Raw genomic sequence first — 18,493 nt, 5'->3', positions numbered from 1 at the left:
TTCATTTCATTTCATTTCATTTCATTTCATTTCATTTCATTTCATTTATAATCTCTACACCCAATGTGGGGCTCAAACTCACGACCCCATGATCAAGAGTTGGAAGCTCTTCTGACTGAGCCAGTGAAGCGCCCCTGGAATTGTTTAATTTCTTTAAGCAATATTTTTTAATGATCATTGTACAAGTTTTGAGTCTCTTTGATTAAATTATTCCTATATATTTTATTCTTTTTGATGCTGTTGTAAACTGGAAGTGTTTTTTTTTTTTTAACTGGGAAGTATTTTCTTAATATCCTCTCTGCGTTGTTCATTGCTAATGTATAGGAATATAACTGCTTTCTGTGTACTGATCTTACATCTTGCAGTTGTGCTGAATTCATTTATTATCTCTAATAGTTTTCTGTGGATTCTTTTGGATTTTCTATGTATAAGATCACATCATCTACAAACTACTTCATCCTTTGTTGTTTTAATCTTTTTTTCTTCTTTTTCTTTTCTATTGAATAGAAATGGCAAAAACAAGCATACTTGTTTTTAATCTTAGGTTGTAATCTAGCTTTTTCACTATTAAATGTGATGTTAGCTGTGGGTTTTTCATGAATACCCTTTATCCAGTTGAGGAAGTTCCTTTCTCTTTGTAGTTTTCTGAGTGATTTTATTGTGAAAGTGTGCTGAATTTTGTCAGATGCTTTTTCTGTGTCAGGTTAGATGATTATGTGATTTTTACCCTTTTATTCTGTTTTACGTGGTATTTTACATTCATTTATTTTTGTGTCATACTTTTCATTCCTGGGATAAATCACATTTGGTCATTGGTGTATAATTTTTTGATGAGTTATTGAATTCTGTTTGCTAGCATTTTGTTTAGGATTTTTACATTATTAACTAGTATTTTGTTTAGGATTTTCACATCAGTAGTCATAAGGGATATTGGCCTGTGGTTTTCTTTTTTTGTGATGTGTTTGTCTGACTGTGATATTAGGGTAATGATGGCTTTGTAGAATGAGTTAAGTGTTCCCTACTCTTCTGTTTTTTGGAGGAGTTTGAGAGGTGATAATTATTCATTAAATGTTTGGTAGAATTTACCAGTGAAGCCAGTGGTCTTGGGTTTTTCTTTTTTGGGATGTTTTTGATTATCAGCTAAGTAAAGAGATTTAGTTATAAATCAAAAAAAAAAAAAAAGAAAGAAAAATGTAGTGTTGGTATTTACCTAATGTGGTTACTTTTCCTATTGTTCTTTGTTTTATGATATAGCTCCAAGTTATACTGTGGCGTCTTTTTATTTCACCCTGATGGAGTCCCTTTAGCATTTCTTGTAGTGCAGGTATACTAGCAATGCATTTCCTCAGCTTTTGATTTTTGACATAGTTCTTCATTTTTCAAGGATGTACTTGCTAGATATAGAATTCTTGGTTGACCTTTTTTCCCCAGCACTTCAAATATGTCATCTCACTGTTCTCTGGTTTCCGTTGTGTTCGACTATTTAAAAAAATTTTTTTTACATTTATTTATTTTTGATAGAGAAAGAGAGAGACAGAACACAAGTGGGCGAGGGGCAGAGAGAGAAGGAGACACAGAATCCAAAGCAGGCTCCAGGCTCTGAGCTGTCAGCACAGAGCCTGACACGGGGCTCAAACTCACAAACCTTGTGATTATGACCTGAGCCAAAGTCGGACGCTTAACTGACTGAGCCACCCAGGCGCCCCCATTGTGTTCAACTATTAATCTTGATGAGGATCCCTTGTACTTGTCAGTTTTCATTGATTTTGAGATTTTCTTTGGCTTTGACAGTTTAATTGTATTTTGTCCCAATGTGTATCTCTGTTTATTCTTGGAATTCATTGAGCTTCTTCGATATGTAGATTGATGTATTTCATGAATTTGGCATGTTTTGATTATTATTTAAATATTCTTTCTGCTCCTTTTTCTTCTTGTCTGTGACTGTCATTATGCATGTGTTGCTGGGCTTGATGGTGTCTCATAGGTCTCTGATGCTCTGTTCATTTTCCCTCCTTCTTTTTCCCTCCTTCTTTTTCCCTTGTAGTGGTTAATCTCAATTGGTGCTGTCTTTAAGTTCACTTGTTCTTTCTTATCCTTGTTGTATTGAACCTGTATAGTGATTTTTTCATGTGTGCTATAATACTACTTACCTCCAAAATTTTATGTGGTTCCTTTTTAGAATTTCTTTATTTGAATATTCTTATCTTGGTGAGACATGCTGGTTTCCTTTAGCTCTTTGAATGTATTTAAAAGTTGATTTAAAGGCATTGCATGCTGGGGCACCTGGGTGGCTCAGTTGGTTAAGCATCTGACTCATGATTTTGGCTCAGGTCATGATCTCAAAGTTTCTGAGTTTGAGCCCCACATCAGGCTCTGTGCTGATAGTGCGGAGCCTGCTTGTCATTCTCTCTCTCTCTGCCCCTCCCCCCTCTCAGTAATTATTAAATAAACTTAAAAAAATTTTTTTAAAAAGCTTAAAGAAATAAAGCCCTTGCCTACTAATTCCAACATACGGGCCTCCTTAGGGACAGTATTGTTAATTTCTTCCTTTTTTTTTTTTCCCTGTGAATGGACCATACTTTTCTTGTTTCTTTGCATGTTTGTATCTTTTTGTTGAAAATGGATACTTTGAATATTGTAATATGGTAACTGGAAAATACCTGCCCCCCACCCCAGGGTTTGTTGTTGCTTCCTGTAGTTTTTGCTTAGTGAACTTTCTAACCTATTTTCATAAAGGCTATATTTGTCATGTGTGTATACTGAACTGTTTGTTCTGGTAGCTGATTGGTCAGTTAGTGGTTTGACAGAGCTTTCCTTAAATACCTACAAGGAAAAAAATAACAGTCCCAAAACAAACAGAAACCCAAATCAAACCAAACCAACTCTCTGTCTTTGTAGATTGGCTCAGTATTGGGGCACTTCTCACTGCTTAGCCTGTACATTTACAACTCTGGTAGTGGGGCACCTGAGTGGCTCAGTCGGTTAAGCGTCCGACTTAAGCTCAGGTCATGATCTCGTGGTCTGTGAGTTTGAGCCCCATGTCGGGCTCTGTGCTGACAGCTCAGAGTCTGGAGCCTGCCTGGGTTTGTGTTTCCCTCTCTTGGCCCCTCCCCTGCTCCCGCCTGTGTTTCTTTCTCTCTGTCTCTTTCTCTCAAAAGTAAATAAACAAACAAAAAAAACTCTTTGGTAACTGTCACTTACCTGATTGGGTGGAGGGTAAAAGTCAGCCAAAGATGAATGTTTTTGGCCTTCTCATGATTTTTCTGAGTATGTGTGCAGCCTTGGGCATAGGTATGTCCTTCCAAATTCCTTTGTATGTGCTGGAGCTTTATGGAGCTCTTTGGAGCTCTTATTTCCTTATGTATCTCTCTTTTTTTTTTAAATCTTTATTTTTAAGAGAGAGAGAGCACAAGCAGGGGAGGAACAGAGAGAGAGGGAGACACAGAATCTGAAGCAGGCTCCAGGCTCTGAGCTGTCAGCATAGGGCTTGACGTGGGGCTCGAACTCGTGAACTGCGAGATCATGACCTGAGCCGAAGTCAGATGCTTAACTGACTGAGCCACCCAGGTGCCCCTCCTTATGTATCTATCTGGCTTCTTTCTTCCCATCTTTTATGTCTGTCAAGTGCCTGGCCTACTTGTTATCCTTTGCCCTGGTGGCTGTAGATAGTATATTTGCCTTTACATGCTTTGGACAGGGCACTTGGGTGGCTCAGTCAGTTGAGCAAACCACTGTTGGTTTTGGCTCGGGTCATGATCCCAGGCCATGCATCGGGCTCCATGCTCAGGGTGGAGCCTGCTTAAGATTCTCTCTCTCCTCTTCCCCCCACCCCTCTTCCCAGCTCATGGTCTCTCTCTCTCTGAAATAAAAAAAAAAAAAAAAAGGAACAGTGCAGGTTCAAGAATTGCCAAGATAGTACAAAGAAGAACAATGTGGGCATTGATGCCCAAGTATATTTCACAAAAAGCTATAGTTTTTAAGAAAATGTGGTACTGGCATAGGGATTACAACAAACACACCAGGAGTGACATCATATACAGTGGCAGAGCAGGTAACTCCAAAATTCTGTCACTTCATAAAGGCAATAATTACACTAGTAAAAGAATCTACTTTTTTGGAACTCTAATAAAAAACACACAACCAACAGGGAATAGAAAAAGCTGCTGAACTTCGATATGACAGCACTATGGTGTTTTAACTTTATGCACCTACCACGTCCCACTCCCTTGCTAGATGGCAGCCATGAAGACAGTCACCCGCATTCCTAGTGCAACTTGCAGATGCCAAAAGGAGTGATGTGGATCATAGTCTTAAAGAATTGTGGTTGGGTGTTTTGACCTGTTTGGTCGTTATCTGACAGAGTGGGACCGGGGTTGCCTTTCTTTCAATCTTGGCATTATAGACATTTTGATCTAGATTATTCTTTGTTGTGGGAGGCTGTCCTGGGTATGCATTGTATCTCTGGCCTCTGTCCAGTAGATACTTGTAACACCCCCCCCCCCCCACCAGTTTTGACAACAAAAAATGTTTAAAGACACTGTCAGAAGGTTCCTCTGGATAGTGAGCGTGTGGGAATGGCAAATCCTCCTGTTGGAGAACCACTATTCTAGATGATAGGGATTCACAGATGATTAATATTGAGCTAGGTGGAGGAGTAAATGACTGAAGTATATTGTGATGTAGTTAAGTGAGTTACATTGGTGTGAACCAAGAAATGTGGAACAACAGCAAACAATTGCCTTGGAGAGTTGATGGCAGAATTTTCCAGAGAGAGAGAGAAATGGCAGTTTTGAGTTGGTACTTAAGTCAAGGTGGTAGGTGTTGCCAAGGAGGGGAGATGTTCTAGGTGGTGGAAAGGTCGTATCTAGGCCCTTTTGTGTCTTGAGAACAGTGAGACATTAAATGTGATTGGAGAGAATATGGGAGGTAGAGGTGAAAAAAGGAAGGTTATTGGAATCAGATTTGAAAAATCTTTTTAATTTGAAAAGGATTTTTATGCTATACTGATATGTTCACTTTTTGCTGTTTTATAACCTAGAAGATCAAATACTATAAAACCCTTTAGAGTAATATGATCAACTTCTTTTAAAGAATAATAATGATATAGTGAAATGATTAAAAGCATATGGTAAATATTAAACTCAAGCAAATAGCTTTAGTCTATAAAGTAGGAAAATAGGAAGGGATGGAGATTTATATAAAACTAGATGTCAGATATTACTCTTTTTTTAAAAAAAATTTTTTTTTTAACGTTTTTATTTATTTTTGAGACAGAGAGAGACAGAGCATGAATGGGGGAGGGGCAGAGAGAGGGAGACACAGAATCGGAAGCAGGCTCCAGGCTCTGAGCCATCAGCCCAGAGCCCGACGTGGGGCTCGAACTCACAGACTGTGAGATCGTGACCTGAGCTGAAGTCGGACGCTTAACTGACTGAGCCACCCAGGCGCCCCCAGATATTACTCTTAATAGTAATTACACCACCCTCTGTGTAGCCTGTTTTCATCCTGTATTTGTCAAATCCCTAAATGTTATCATCATTGAGGGTGATTCTTGGTATTTTTAAAAATTTTTTTAATGGTTATTTATTTTTGAGAGAGACAGAGACAGAGTGCAAGCAGGGGAGGGGCCGAGAGAGGGGAGACACAGAATCCCAAGCAGGCTCCAGGCTCTGAGCTGTCAGCACAGGGCCCGACGTGGGGCTTGAACTCACGAACTGTGAGATCATGACCTGAGCCGAAGTCAGCTGCTTACCTGACTGAGCCACCCAGGTGCCCTGATTCTTGGTATTTAAAGCAGGAGTAAAGTGGGCAAATGTACAAAGTTGTATGTTTTTTCAAGTAGATTATCAGAGTGATATATTTTAAACTGTTAGCTGCTTTCTCAGATTAGACATGGAGTCAGATGAACTGAAACTGGTCTCTTAGAGTAGTTCTGTGTCCTTAGAAAAGGAAGATACTTGGAGATTTAAAATGCTAAAAATATTTTTTGTAACTTTTATTTTTTTCAAATGTTTATTTTATTTATTTTTGAGGGGACATGTATGTGATCAGGAGAGGGGCAGAGAGAGAGAGGGAGAGAGAGAATCCCAAACAGCTTTTCACTGTTAGCACAGAGCCCAACGTGGGGCTTGAACTCACCAACCATGAGATCATGACCTGAGCTGAAATCAAGAGACGGATGCTTAACCGACTGAGCCACCCTGGCGCCCCCATCCCTTTATTTAAAAAACAAAATATATGGTTAAATACATATAAAATTTGTCATTTTAACTCCTTTAAGTGTATATTTCAGTAGCGTTAAATACATTTCCATTGTTATGTAACCAGTCTCTGTAATATTTTCATCTTGAAAACCTGAAACTCTATACCCATTAAATAACAACTCCCCATTTTTCCTAGCATCCCTTTATTTGTAATCAATGTCTATATTTAAAGTGGGTTTCTTGGAGATAAATGACACCCTGATAATATGACACCCTGTTTTAGTTGGTATATTCATCATTCACATTTAAAGTGAAATTTGATGTAGAGTTGGATTAATATGTACCATGCTTGCATTTGTTTCCTTTTTCAACTTCCCCCTTTCACCTTTGGTTTTAATTGAACATTTAAAAGATATTTATTTTTCTGAGAGAGAGAGACAGAGAGAGACAGAGAGAGTGAGAGCAAGCAGGGGAGGGGGAGAGAGAGAATCCGAAGCAGGCTCTGTACTGTCAGCCTGAAGCAGGGCTGGATCTCACAAACCATGAAATCATGACCTGAGTCTAAACCAAGAGTTGGGTCCACTTTTAAATAATACTACAGTTTTCCCCTACTATCTTAAAGAAGAGTGTTCTTATGAAACCTTTTATAAGCTGAAATAGCTTACCATGAAGAAGCAATTACCATTAATTTGTATGGAAAAAATTTAAGGCATTCCCAGACCCCCCAAAAAACCCTCTTTTTAGGCTTTTCCTGATACCTTAGGACACACCTTACTAATGGATTCACAAGATGAATTGAGATAAATCGCAAATTCTTGGAAACACAGTTGAAAGATAGAGGCTGGGTGTAGTTCCCAGGGAAGGAGCTTGGTAGTGCTACTATTGCTGCTCAGCGTGTGTACTGTCTCTGTAATAACAGCTTGCTGCAGAACAAACGTTAAATGCTGTTTTCACTTTTTGCTTTTTTCTGTAAGAGTCAAAATCCTCTTTGAATTTCTTTTGATTAGTTAAAACAAATATTAATGTAGGTCTTTCATAAAAGTGAAGTAGCATGACACTAACATTAGAAAAGTGGGGGATACCTGTATATCACTTCACAAGTAGTATAGGTACCTTGTAACAGTATTCTTGATTCCTTTTCCTTTTTAAAAATATAATTAATTGTCAAATTGGCTTACGTACAACACCCAGTGCTCATCCCAGCAAGTGCCCTCCTAAATGCTCATCACCCATTTTCCCTCTCCTCAGTTTGTTCTCTGTATTTAAGAGTCTCTTGTGGTTTGCCTCCCTCCCTCTCTGTTTCTAACTTTTTTTTCCCCTTCCCTTCCCCCATGGTTTTCTGTTCAGTTTCTCAAGATCCACATATGAGTGAAAACATATCTGTCCTTCTTTGACTGACTTATTTCACTCAGCATAATAACTTCCAGTTCCATCCACGTTGCTGCAAATGGCATGATTTCATTCTTTCTCATTGCCAAGTAGTATGCCATTGTATATATAAACCACATCTTCTTTATCCATTCATCAGTTGATGGACATTTAGGCTCTTTCCATAATTTGGCTATTGTTGAAAGCACAGCTATAAATGTTGGGGTACATGTGTCCCTGTGCATCAGCACTCCTCTATCCCTTGAATAAATTCCTAGTAGTGCTATTGCTTGTTCATAGGGTAGTTCTACTTTTAACTTTTTGAGGAACCTCGACACTGCTTTCCATAGCGACTGCACCAGTTTGCATTCCTACCAACAGTGCAAGAGGTTCCTGTTTCTCCACATCCTCGCCAGCATGTGTTGTTTCCTGAGTTCATTTTAGCCACTCTGACTGGTGTGAGGTGGTATCTCAGTGTGGCGTTGATTTGTATTTCCCTGATGATGAGTGATGTTGGCCATCTTTTCTTGTGTCTGTTGGCCATCTGGATCTCTTCTTTGGAGAAGTTTCTATTCATGTCTTCTGCCCATTTCTTCACTGGATTATTTGTTTTTAGGGTGTGGAGTTTGGTGAGTTCTTTATAGGTTTTGGATATTAGTGCGTTATCCAATATGTCATTTGCAAATATCTTTTCCCATTCCATTGGTTGCCTTTTAGTTGTGTTGATTGTTTCCTTTGCAGTGCAGAAGCATTTTATCTTGATGAGGTCCCAATAGTTCATTTTTGCTTTTGATTCAGTTGCCTTTGGAGCTGTGTTGAGTAAGAAATTGCTGCGGATGAGGTGAAAGAGGTTGTTGCCTGCTTTCTCCTCTAGGGTTTTGATGGTTTCCTGTCTCACATTTAGGTCTTTAATCCATTTTGAGTTTATTTTTGTGAGTGGTGTAAGAAAGTGGTCTAGTTTCATTCTTCTGCATGTTGCTGTCCAGTTCCCCCAGCACCATGTGCTGAAGAGACTGTCTTTTTTCCATTGAATTCTCTTTCCTGCTTTGTCAAAGATTAGTTGGCCATACATCTGTGGGTTCAATTCTGGGTTCTTTATTCTATTCCATTGGTTTATGTGTCTGTTTTTGTGCCAACACCATGCTGTCTTGATGATTACAGCTTTGTAGTAGAGGCTAAAGTCTGGGATCGTGATGCCTCCTGCTTTGGTTTTCTTCTTTAATATTACCTTGGCTCTTTGGGGTCTTTTGTGGTTCCATACAAATTTTAGGATTGTTTGTTCTAGTTTTGAGAAGAATGCTGATGCAGTTTTGATTGGGATTGCATTGAATGTGTAGCTTGCTCTGGGTAGTATTGACATTTTAACAATATTTATTCTTCCAGTCCATGAGCATGGAATGTTTTTCCATTTCTTTGTGTCTTCTTCAATTTCCTTCATAAGCTTTCTATAGTTTTTAGCATACAGATCTTTTACATCTTTGGTTAGGTTTATTCATAAGTATTTTATGGTTCTTGGTGCAATTGTAAATGGGATCAATTTCTTTGTTTCTCTTTCTGTGACTTCATTATTAGTGTATGAGAATGCAACTGATTTCTGTACATTGATTTGTACCCTGTGACTTTGCTGAATCCAGCTCTTTTGGTGGAGTCTTTCAGGTTTTCCATGCAGAATATCGTGTCTCCGAAAAGTGAAAATTTGACTTCTTTGCCAATTTTGATGCCTTTTATTTCATTTTGTTGTCTGATTGCCAATGCTGGGACTTCCAACACTATGTTAAACAACAGTGATGAGAGTGGGCATCCCTGTCGTGTTCCTGATCTCAGGGGGAAAGCTCTCAGTTTTTCCCCATTGGGGAAGATATTAGCTGGGGGCTTTTCATAAATGGCTTTTATGATGTTTAAGTATGTTCCTTTTATCACAGCTTTCTTGAGGGTTTTTTTTTAAAACACTATTTTAATGTTTTTATTTATTTATTTATTTTTGAGACAGAGGGAGACAGAGCACGAGTGGCGAAGGGGCAGAGAGAGAGGGAGACACAGAATCTGAAACAGGCTCCAGGCTCTGAGCAGTCAGCACAGAGCCCAACGCAGGGCTCAAACTCATGAACTGTGAGATCATGACCTCAGCCGAAGTTGGGCGCTTAACTGACTGAGCCACCCATGCTCCCCTTGAGGATTTTTATTAAGAAAGGATGTTGTATTTTGTCACATGCTTTTTCTGCATCTATTGACAGGATCATATGGTTCTTATCTTTTCTTTTATTAATGTGATGTATCACACTGATTGATTTGTGAATATTGAACCAACCCTGCAGCCCGGGAATGAATCCCACTTGATCATGGTGAATAATTATTTTTATATGCTGTTGAATTCATTTTGCTAGTATCTTGTTGAGAATTTTTGCATCCATATTCATCAGAGATATTGTCCTGTAGTTCTCCTTTTTTGTGGGGTCTCTGTCTAGTTTGGGAATCAAGGTAATGCTGGCTTCATAGAATGAGCCTAGAAGTTTTCCTTCCCTATTTTTTGGAACAGCTTGTGAAGGATAGGTATTAACTCTGCTTTAAATGTCTGGTAGCATTCCCCAGGGAAGCCATCTGGTCTAGGACGCTTATTTGTTGCGAGATTTTTGATAACTGATTAAATTTCTTCACTAGTTATGGATCTATTCAAATTTTCTATTTCTTCCCATTTTAGTTTTGGTAGTGTGTCAGTGTTTAGGAATTTGTCCATTTCTTCCAGGTTGAGCAGTTTGTTGGCATACAATTTTTCATAGTATTCTCTGATAATTGCTCGTATTTCTGATGGATTGGGTGTGATAAATCCATTTTCATTTGTGATTTTATCTATTTGGGTCCTCTTTCCTTTTTGAGAAGCCTGGCTTGAGGTTTATCAATTTGGTTTATTTTTTCAAAAAACCAATTCTTGGTTTCATTGATCTGCTCTACAGTTTTTTTTAGATTCTATTTTATTTCTGCTCTTATCTTTATTTCTCTTCTGCTGGGTTTGGGGTATCTTTGCTGTTCTGCTTCTATTTCCTTTAGGTGTGCTGTTAGATTTTGTCTTTGGGATTTTTCTTGTTTCTTGAGATAGGCCTGGATTGCAGTGTATTTTCCTCTCAGGACTGCCTTCGCTGCATCCCAAAGCATTTGGATTGTTGTGTTTTCATTTTCATATGTTCCCATATTTTTTAAAAATTTCTTCTTTAGTTACCTGGTTGACCCATTTGTTCTTTAGTAGGATGTTCTTTAACCTTCATGCTTTTGGAGGTTTTGCAGACTTTTCCTGTGGTTGATTTCAAGTTTCATAGGATTGTGTTCTGACAGTGTGCATGGTATGGTCCCAATTATTTTATATTTATTGAGGGATTTTTTGTGACCCAGTATGTGATCTATCATGGAGAGTCTTCCATGTGCACTCAAGAAGAATGTGTATTCTGCTTCTTTAGGATGAAAAGTTCTAAATATATCTGTCAAGTCCGTCTCATCCAGTGTATCATTCAGGGCCATTGGTTCTTTACTGATTTTCTGTCTAGATGATCTGTCCATTGTTGTAAATGGAGTTTTAATATCCCTGCATTTACCACATTCTTTCCAATAAGATTTCTTATTTTTGTGATTGTTTTATATGTTTGGGTGCTACCGAATTTGGTGCATAAACATTTATAATTGTTAGCTATTCTTGATGGATAAACCCTGTAATTATTATATAATGCCCTTCTTCAACTCTTGTTATAGCCTTTAGTTTAAAATCTAGTTTGTCTTATATAAGAATGGCTACTCCAGCTTTCTTTTGACTTCCAGTAGCATGGTAGATAGTTCTCCATCCCCTCACTTTCAATCTGAAGGTGTCCTCAGTTCTAAAATGGGTCTCTTGTAGACAGCAAATAAATGGGTCTTATTTTTTTATCCATTCTGATACCCTGTGTGTTTTGATTGGAGCATTTAGTCCATTTACATTCAATGTTATTATTGAAAGATAAGGGTTTAGATTCATTGTGTTCTCTGTAGGTTTCATGCTTGTAGTGATGTCTCTGGTCCTTTGTGGTCTTTGCAACAGAGTCCCTCTTAGGATCTCTTGTAGGGCTGGTTTAGTGGTGACGAATTCCTTCAGTTTTTGTTTGTTTGGGAAAACCTTTATCTGTTACTTTTCTGAACCACAGGTTTGCTGGATAAAGGATTCTTGGCTGCATATTTTTCCTATTCAGCACAAAGAAAATTTCCTGCCACTCCTTTTTGGCCTGCCAAGTTTCAGTAGTTAGGTCTGCTACTACTCTTATGTGTCTACCCTTGGAGATTAAAGCCTGTTTATCCCTAACTGCTTTCAGAATTCTCTTTGTATTTTGCTAGTTTCACTATGATATGTAATGCAAAGGATCGATTCAAGTTACATCTGAAGGGAGTTCTCTGTGCATCCTGGATTTCAGTGTCTGTTTCCTTCCCCAGATTGGGGAAGTTCTCAGCTAGATTTGTTCAAGTACACCTTGGCCCTTTCTCTCTCTCTTCATCTGGAACTCCTATGATACGTATATTGTTCCCTTGCATCGAATCACTTAGTTGTCTCATTCTCCCCTCGTGATCCAGAATTTTTTATCTTTTTGTCAGCTTCATCTTTTTCCATAAATTTCTCTTCTGTTTCACGTATTCCTCCCTCTGCTTCTTTAGTAGTCACTGTCACCACCTCTACTTTATTTTGCACCTCATTTACAGCATTTTTTAATTCATTATGACTATTTTTTATTTCCTTGATCTCTGCAGCAGTAGATTCTCTGCTGTCTTCTATGCTTTTTTCAAGCCCAGCAATTAGTCTTATTACTATTATTCTAAATTCTTGTTCAATTATATTGTTTATATGTGTTTTGATCAATTCTTTAGCTGTCATTTCTTTCTGGAATTTCTTTTGAGGAGCATTCTTCTGTTTTGTCATTTTGGCTAGTTTGCTGTCCCTTATGTGTTTTTTTTTTTTTTTTTTTTTTTAAATTTTTTTCAACGTTTTTTATTTATTTTTGGGACAGAGAGAGACAGAGCATGAACGGGGGAGGGGCAGAGAGAGAGGGAGACACAGAATCGGAAACAGGCTCCAGGCTCCGAGCCAACAGCCCAGAGCCTGACGCGGGGCTCGAACTCACGGACCGCGAGATCGTGACCTGGCTGAAGTCGGATGCTTAACCGACTGCACCACCCAGGCGCCCCTGTCCCTTATGTGTTTTAAAAGCTTGTTATGTGCCTGCCCCTGTGGGCATTACTATATTAAAGAGGGGTCATACACTGTCCGGGGCTGGCCCTTCAGGAGGTGTTTTTTTGGAGAGTATTTGGTTACTTTATCTCCCTACTTGTAGTGATGTTGTGGACCCTCCACCAGGTGTGCTTTGATTTCGTTGAAGTAGCACTGGAAAGGAAAACAAAGAAAAAAGAAACAAAAAAACAAAACAAAAACATACAAACAACCAACCAAAAACAAAAAATCAGAAACACCAGCTATAAGTCAACAACAGGGTGGAGGCAGTGTTGATGGAAGAGACCTTATCCCATACAAGGATAGAAATGACAGGGGCAGTGGAAAAAGAAAAAACAAAAATTGGCCAGGCAGAGAAACTACACGGCTTAATCCAGAGAGAAAGAGAAAGGAAAATAAAGAAGGAGGCGGGGAAAAAGAAAAGAAAATAAAATTGAGCCAAGAAACTATATGGCTTAATCCAGAGAGAGAGTAAGGAAAATAAGGAAGGAGGTGGGGAAAAAGAGAAAATAAAATTGATCAGACATAAACTGTATGGCTTAATCCAGAGAGAGAAAGGAAAATAAAGAAGGAAGTGTAAAGCATGTGTCAAAAAAATGGATAAAATATGTCTGCTTAAACAAACCAACAACCAGAGTAACCAGACTAGAGGAGGGAAGAGATAAGGAGGAAAGGAAGGAAGAATATGTTTATATAATAAGAATTGTCCGAGAATTAAATCAGGCAATGCAACAGCACTGATCTGGAGAAGGGGCTGTGTGGTTGTCACCTTCAATCCTGCTCGAGTAGATATGCAGTTATCAGCCACAGAAGGGCGTGTTTTGGTGTATGCCGTCCCGCCTCCACTGTGGGCCTGCTGTCCATTCCCTGAAGCCCCACCTTGTTGGTGATGGGAGAAAAATGACGACTCCCCAGTCTCTCCTCCATGGACCAGGTGTCCCAAACCACTCTGTTCAAGCAGTCCTCACTGTGCCGCAGGCGTAAACAGGGAGGTTTGTCCTGCTCCACCAACTCCCATGCCTCCCTGGTGCTTGGCTGGGATTCAGACTCCTGCACAGTGCACCCCGTGTTGGGGGAGTGCCGCTCTGTGCCGCCCCATATATGATTTCTGGCTGGTGGGCGCAGGCAGTCTTTGTCTTTCCAGTGGATATAAACCCTAGTCTCACAGCACTCCAGGGAGGGGATTGCTTTCTCCTACTGCGGACCATGCCCCTGACCTAGCCAATGAGTCCGAGGCTGGCTCCCCTCCTCCCCAGGTGTGCAATCAGGGCAGCTGGCCCCAGTCTGGAGAAAGCCCCTCAGAGATTGGAACTTTCTGCGCTCTGGTCCATGGTTTTTTTTTTTTTTTTTTTTTTTTTCTTGTCCAGAGACAGCCCTATGCTTTCCTAGCCTCTCTTTCTCTTCTCTTTGTCTCTCTGCAGAAGGGGATCCCTCCCCTCCATTCGTTTTATCTCTCCCAGTCTCCAGTCATGCACCTATGGCCCATCGGATTGTCCCAGTGGGTCCCTGGAAGTGACTCTTGTCTCTTTGTCTTTTGGACTCTTGGAGTTTAAAGTCCTTTGGCTTCAGTACTGCTTTGAGAGATGAGGGAACTTTGGATGCCCCTACTTCTCCGCCATGTTGGCCCTTCTCTCTTGATTACTTTCCTTACCCATAAGCTATAATCACCCAGTACATTTTTGCGTCTATTAGTTTGAATAGTTACCTATTAGGTCAGTTAGGAATAAGAAAAATAAAAGATGTTATTTTACCTTCATTTATTCCTTCTCTAATGCTCTTCCTTCATGTAGATTTGTGTTTCTGACCTGTATAATTTTTTTTTTCTCTCTGAAGAGCTTTTAACGTTTCTTGCAAGGCAAGTCTACTGTTGATAGATTACTGCAGCTTTTGTTTGTTGAGAAAGAGTAGTTTGTTTTCACTTTTGAGGGATTGTTTTGCTGGATACATTATTCTAGATTGGTGTTTTATTTTTCTTTCAACACTTTAAAAATATTCCACTCTCTTTCTGCTTGTGTGGTTTCTGACAACATATCAGATATAGTGCTTATCTTGGTTCTTCTGTAGATAAGATGTCTTTTTCTTCTGGCTAATTTTAATATTTTTCTGTCTTTGGTTTTCTGTTTGCATGTGATACCGCTAGGTGTAGATACTTGGTATTTATCCTGCTTTGGTGTTCTTTGTGCTTCCTGAATTTGTGGTATCTGTTACTAATTTTGGAAGATTTTCCCACCATTATTATTTCAACCATTTCTTCTCCTTTTTCTTTTGTCCTTTGTATTCCTGTTACATATATGTTACAATTTCTGTAATTGTCCTACAGTTATTAGTTTTTGTTTTAAGTGATTTTTTAAAGCTTTTTGATTTGTTTTGAGAGCGAGAGAGTGGGCATATGTATGTGGGAGTAGGAAAGGGGAAGTGAGAGAGAAAGAGAATCCCAAGTAGACTCCACGTTGTCAACACAGAGCTTGATGTAGGGCTCAATCTCATGAACTGCAAGATCATGACCTGAACTGAGATTAAGAGTGGGATGCTCAACCAACTGAGCCACCCAGGCACCCCTAGTTATTAGTTTTACTGTTCCATTTTTTTTCAGTTTTATTTCATTTTGGAAAGGTTTTTTGTTGTTTGCTTGGAAAGATTCTTTTGACATGTTATCAGTGTCACTGTTTCTTTCCTCATTGAGTTCATTGATTCTTTCCTTGACTGTGTCCAGTCTACTAATGAGCTTATCAAAGGCATTCTTTATTTCTTTTACAGTGTTTCAGATTTGTAGCATTTCCTCTTGTTTATTTATTAGAGTTTTCCTCTCTCTGCTTACACTACCCATCTGATCTTGCATGTTGTCTATTTCTTCCGTTAATATTACCCATAGTTATTTTAGATTCTCCTGATAATTCCAAAAGTCTGTGTCTTAAATAAGTCTGGTTCTGCTGCTCTCTGTTTCTTTAGATTTTGGTTTTTCTTGTTTTCTTTTGTTATTTTTTTGACCTTTTTTAAAAAAAAGTCTTTTAGTGTTTATTGTTTTTTGAGTGAGAGAGAGAGCGTGAGCAGGGAAGGGGCAGAGAGAGATGGAGACACAGAACCTGAAGCAGGTTCCAGGCTCTGAGTTGTCAGCACAGAGTCCGATATGGGTCCTGAACTCAGGAACCTAGAGATTTCATGACCTGAGCTGAAGTCAGATGCTTAACTGACTGAGCCACCCAGTACCTCTCCTTTGGCCTTTTGGCATGACTTGTAATTTCTTTGGAAGCCAGATGTTTCTGGTAGTGGGAATTGAGGATATTGGCTTTATTTATTTATTTATTTACTTACTTATTTAAATGTTTGTTTATGTTTGAGAGAGAGAGAGCACGAGCGCAAGTGGGGAAGGGGCAGAGAGAGTAGGAAACAGAGGATCTAAAGCAGACCCTGAGCTGGCAGCAGAGAGCCTGATGTGGGACTCAAACCCATGAACCACAAGATCATGACATGAGCCAAGTTTTGAATGCTTAACTGACTGAGTCACCCGGGTGTCCTGAAGTTGTTCACTTTTAGTGTGAACTTTGTGAACTTTTATGTTAATCTAGCTAGGAACTGGGCTATGTGTTGTTTGCTGTAGCTGTAGGTACCAGAGGATTCATTCCCTTATAGTTTCTTTGTTATAATTATTTTTTCCCTATTTTCTTTCTGTTTCTCTAAGAATTCCTTCTTTTTTTAAATATTTATTTATTTTGATAGAGGGAGAAAAGAATCCCAAGAGGACTCCATGCTGTCAAGGACAAGAGCTCGACTCTGGGCTCATGGGGATCGATGGGGTTTGATCTCAGGAATCGTGAGATCGTGACCTGAGCCAAAATCAGGAGTCAGACGCTTAATTGACTGAGCCACTCTGGCACCTCAAGAATTCCTTCTTTTTTTTTTGTTTAACGTTTATTTTTTGGGAGAGAGAGAGAGATAATGCGAGAAGGGGAGAGGCAGAGAGAGTGGGAGAGACAGAATTTGAAGCAGACTCCAAGCTTCGGGCTGTCCGCACAGAGCCTCATGTGGGACTCAAACTCACAAATCACGTGATCATGACCTGAGCTGAAGTCAGACAATGGAGCCACCCAGGCGCCCCAAGAATTCCTTCTAAAACAAAGTTTGTATTGTGCTCACTTGAAATTCAGTTATTATACTGGATCTATGTTAATGTGATAAAGGAGTTAGGGAGGGATAGTATTCTTTAATCTTGAAATTAAATCTCAGTTATTTTTAGTGGTCTTGAGTCTTTGGGCTGAGGCCTTGAGATGTATTTCTTAGCTGTCCCCCACTGTTGGGTGAAACAGGAAGACCAGAAGAGGCTGAGGTTGTCTAATTGAATTGCTCTTCCTTCAGGTAGATTTTGTCCTATTAAAGTAATATACCTTGATACAGCATGACTTTGTTAAGAGAATGCTCTGGGCTATTTCAGTATGGCTACTTTCCCCTTCTGCTAAAGGCACAAGAGGATTTTCTACAGATCTTAACTGTTTAAACCTGAAAACCTTATGGGGGCTCCTAGAGGTAAACCCAGCAAAGTGTGGGCCCCCCACCTAAAACTGGGACTCCCGGATTTTTTTTTAACTCTCAAGTTAATACATTCTTGGCCTCTAATGATTCATAACTTACTGTTGAAGTGTTCCCATACCAGATAAGCTGTATCTGCCTGTCTCTCTGGTTTTCTTTTCTTTTTTTTTAATTTGTTAACGTTTATTTATTATTGAGAGACAGACAGACACAGAGCATGAGCAGGGGAGGGGCCAAGAGATGGAGAGACACAGCATCTGAAGCAGGCTCCAGGCTCTGAGCTGTCAGCACAGAGCCCTACGTGAGGCTCGAACTCAAAAACCGCGAGATCATGACCTTAGCCGAAGTTGGACGCTTAACCGACTGAGCCACCCAGGCGCCCCTGGGTTTCTTGGTAGTGATTTGCCCTGTGACTTCATGCCTCTAAAGGATCTAAGATACTGATTTTCAGTTTGTTCATCTTTTTTCTTGTCAGCATAAGAGTGAGGACTTGTAAGCCCCTTACATGTTGTAGCTGAGTGGCTAGTATTTTATTTATTTTTTATTTTTTTTAAATAAATGGACCTGTGTGAAATGGCATAATTGTCTGTGGCTTTAATTTTGGTGCTCTTCTTTGTTTTAAATGTTTGTGTAACCCCTTTCAGGTCTTGATTTTTGTGAGGATCAGGTTCTAATTTTAGTTGGAAGTTTTAGGAATTGATTTTAAAATTATTTCTCTTATTGTTAGCAAGTTATCTTTAGTTGTTCCTGAATCCAAGTAAGGATAGTGTGGTAAGTGCAGTGGTTTAAACATGAGCAGTAGAACGGGAGAACTCAGGTAATTTCATGTGTCCATAAAATGCTTTATTAAAAAATTAAACTAATGTCAATAAGTATATATAAAATGATAAAGATGAAAATGAATAAAGATGAACATTTTTGGAAAAGTATAACTTATGCATACCTGTTTACTCAAACATTATTATACATATTATAGATTTTGTGTCACTGTATATAACTCATAGATTGTTATCATTTGTGATTAAAATTATTTATTTAGAATTATTTTCTTTATCTAGTTAAGATATAGGCAGAATTATTTAGGATAAGATCAAAGGCTTTTCCCAAGTTCTTTTCTAAATCCTTGTATTACACTGGCCATATATGAGTGTCTATTTCATAG

At 39.0% G+C, this 18,493-nt stretch overlaps 1 protein-coding gene across 8 annotated transcripts in view; it reads left to right on the top strand.

Annotated features, from left to right (window-relative positions):
* Positions 1–18,493, top strand: part of ATRX (ATRX chromatin remodeler) — a 314,554-nt gene that overhangs the window by 17,485 nt on the left and 278,576 nt on the right. The window lies entirely within an intron of this gene.

The sequence above is a fragment of the Panthera uncia genome, chromosome X (assembly GCF_023721935.1).
Source record: "Panthera uncia isolate 11264 chromosome X, Puncia_PCG_1.0, whole genome shotgun sequence".
Classification (NCBI taxonomy): Eukaryota; Metazoa; Chordata; class Mammalia; order Carnivora; family Felidae; genus Panthera; species Panthera uncia.
Note: the sequence above shows the minus strand (reverse complement) of the source record. Positions and strands in the feature narration are given on the sequence as shown.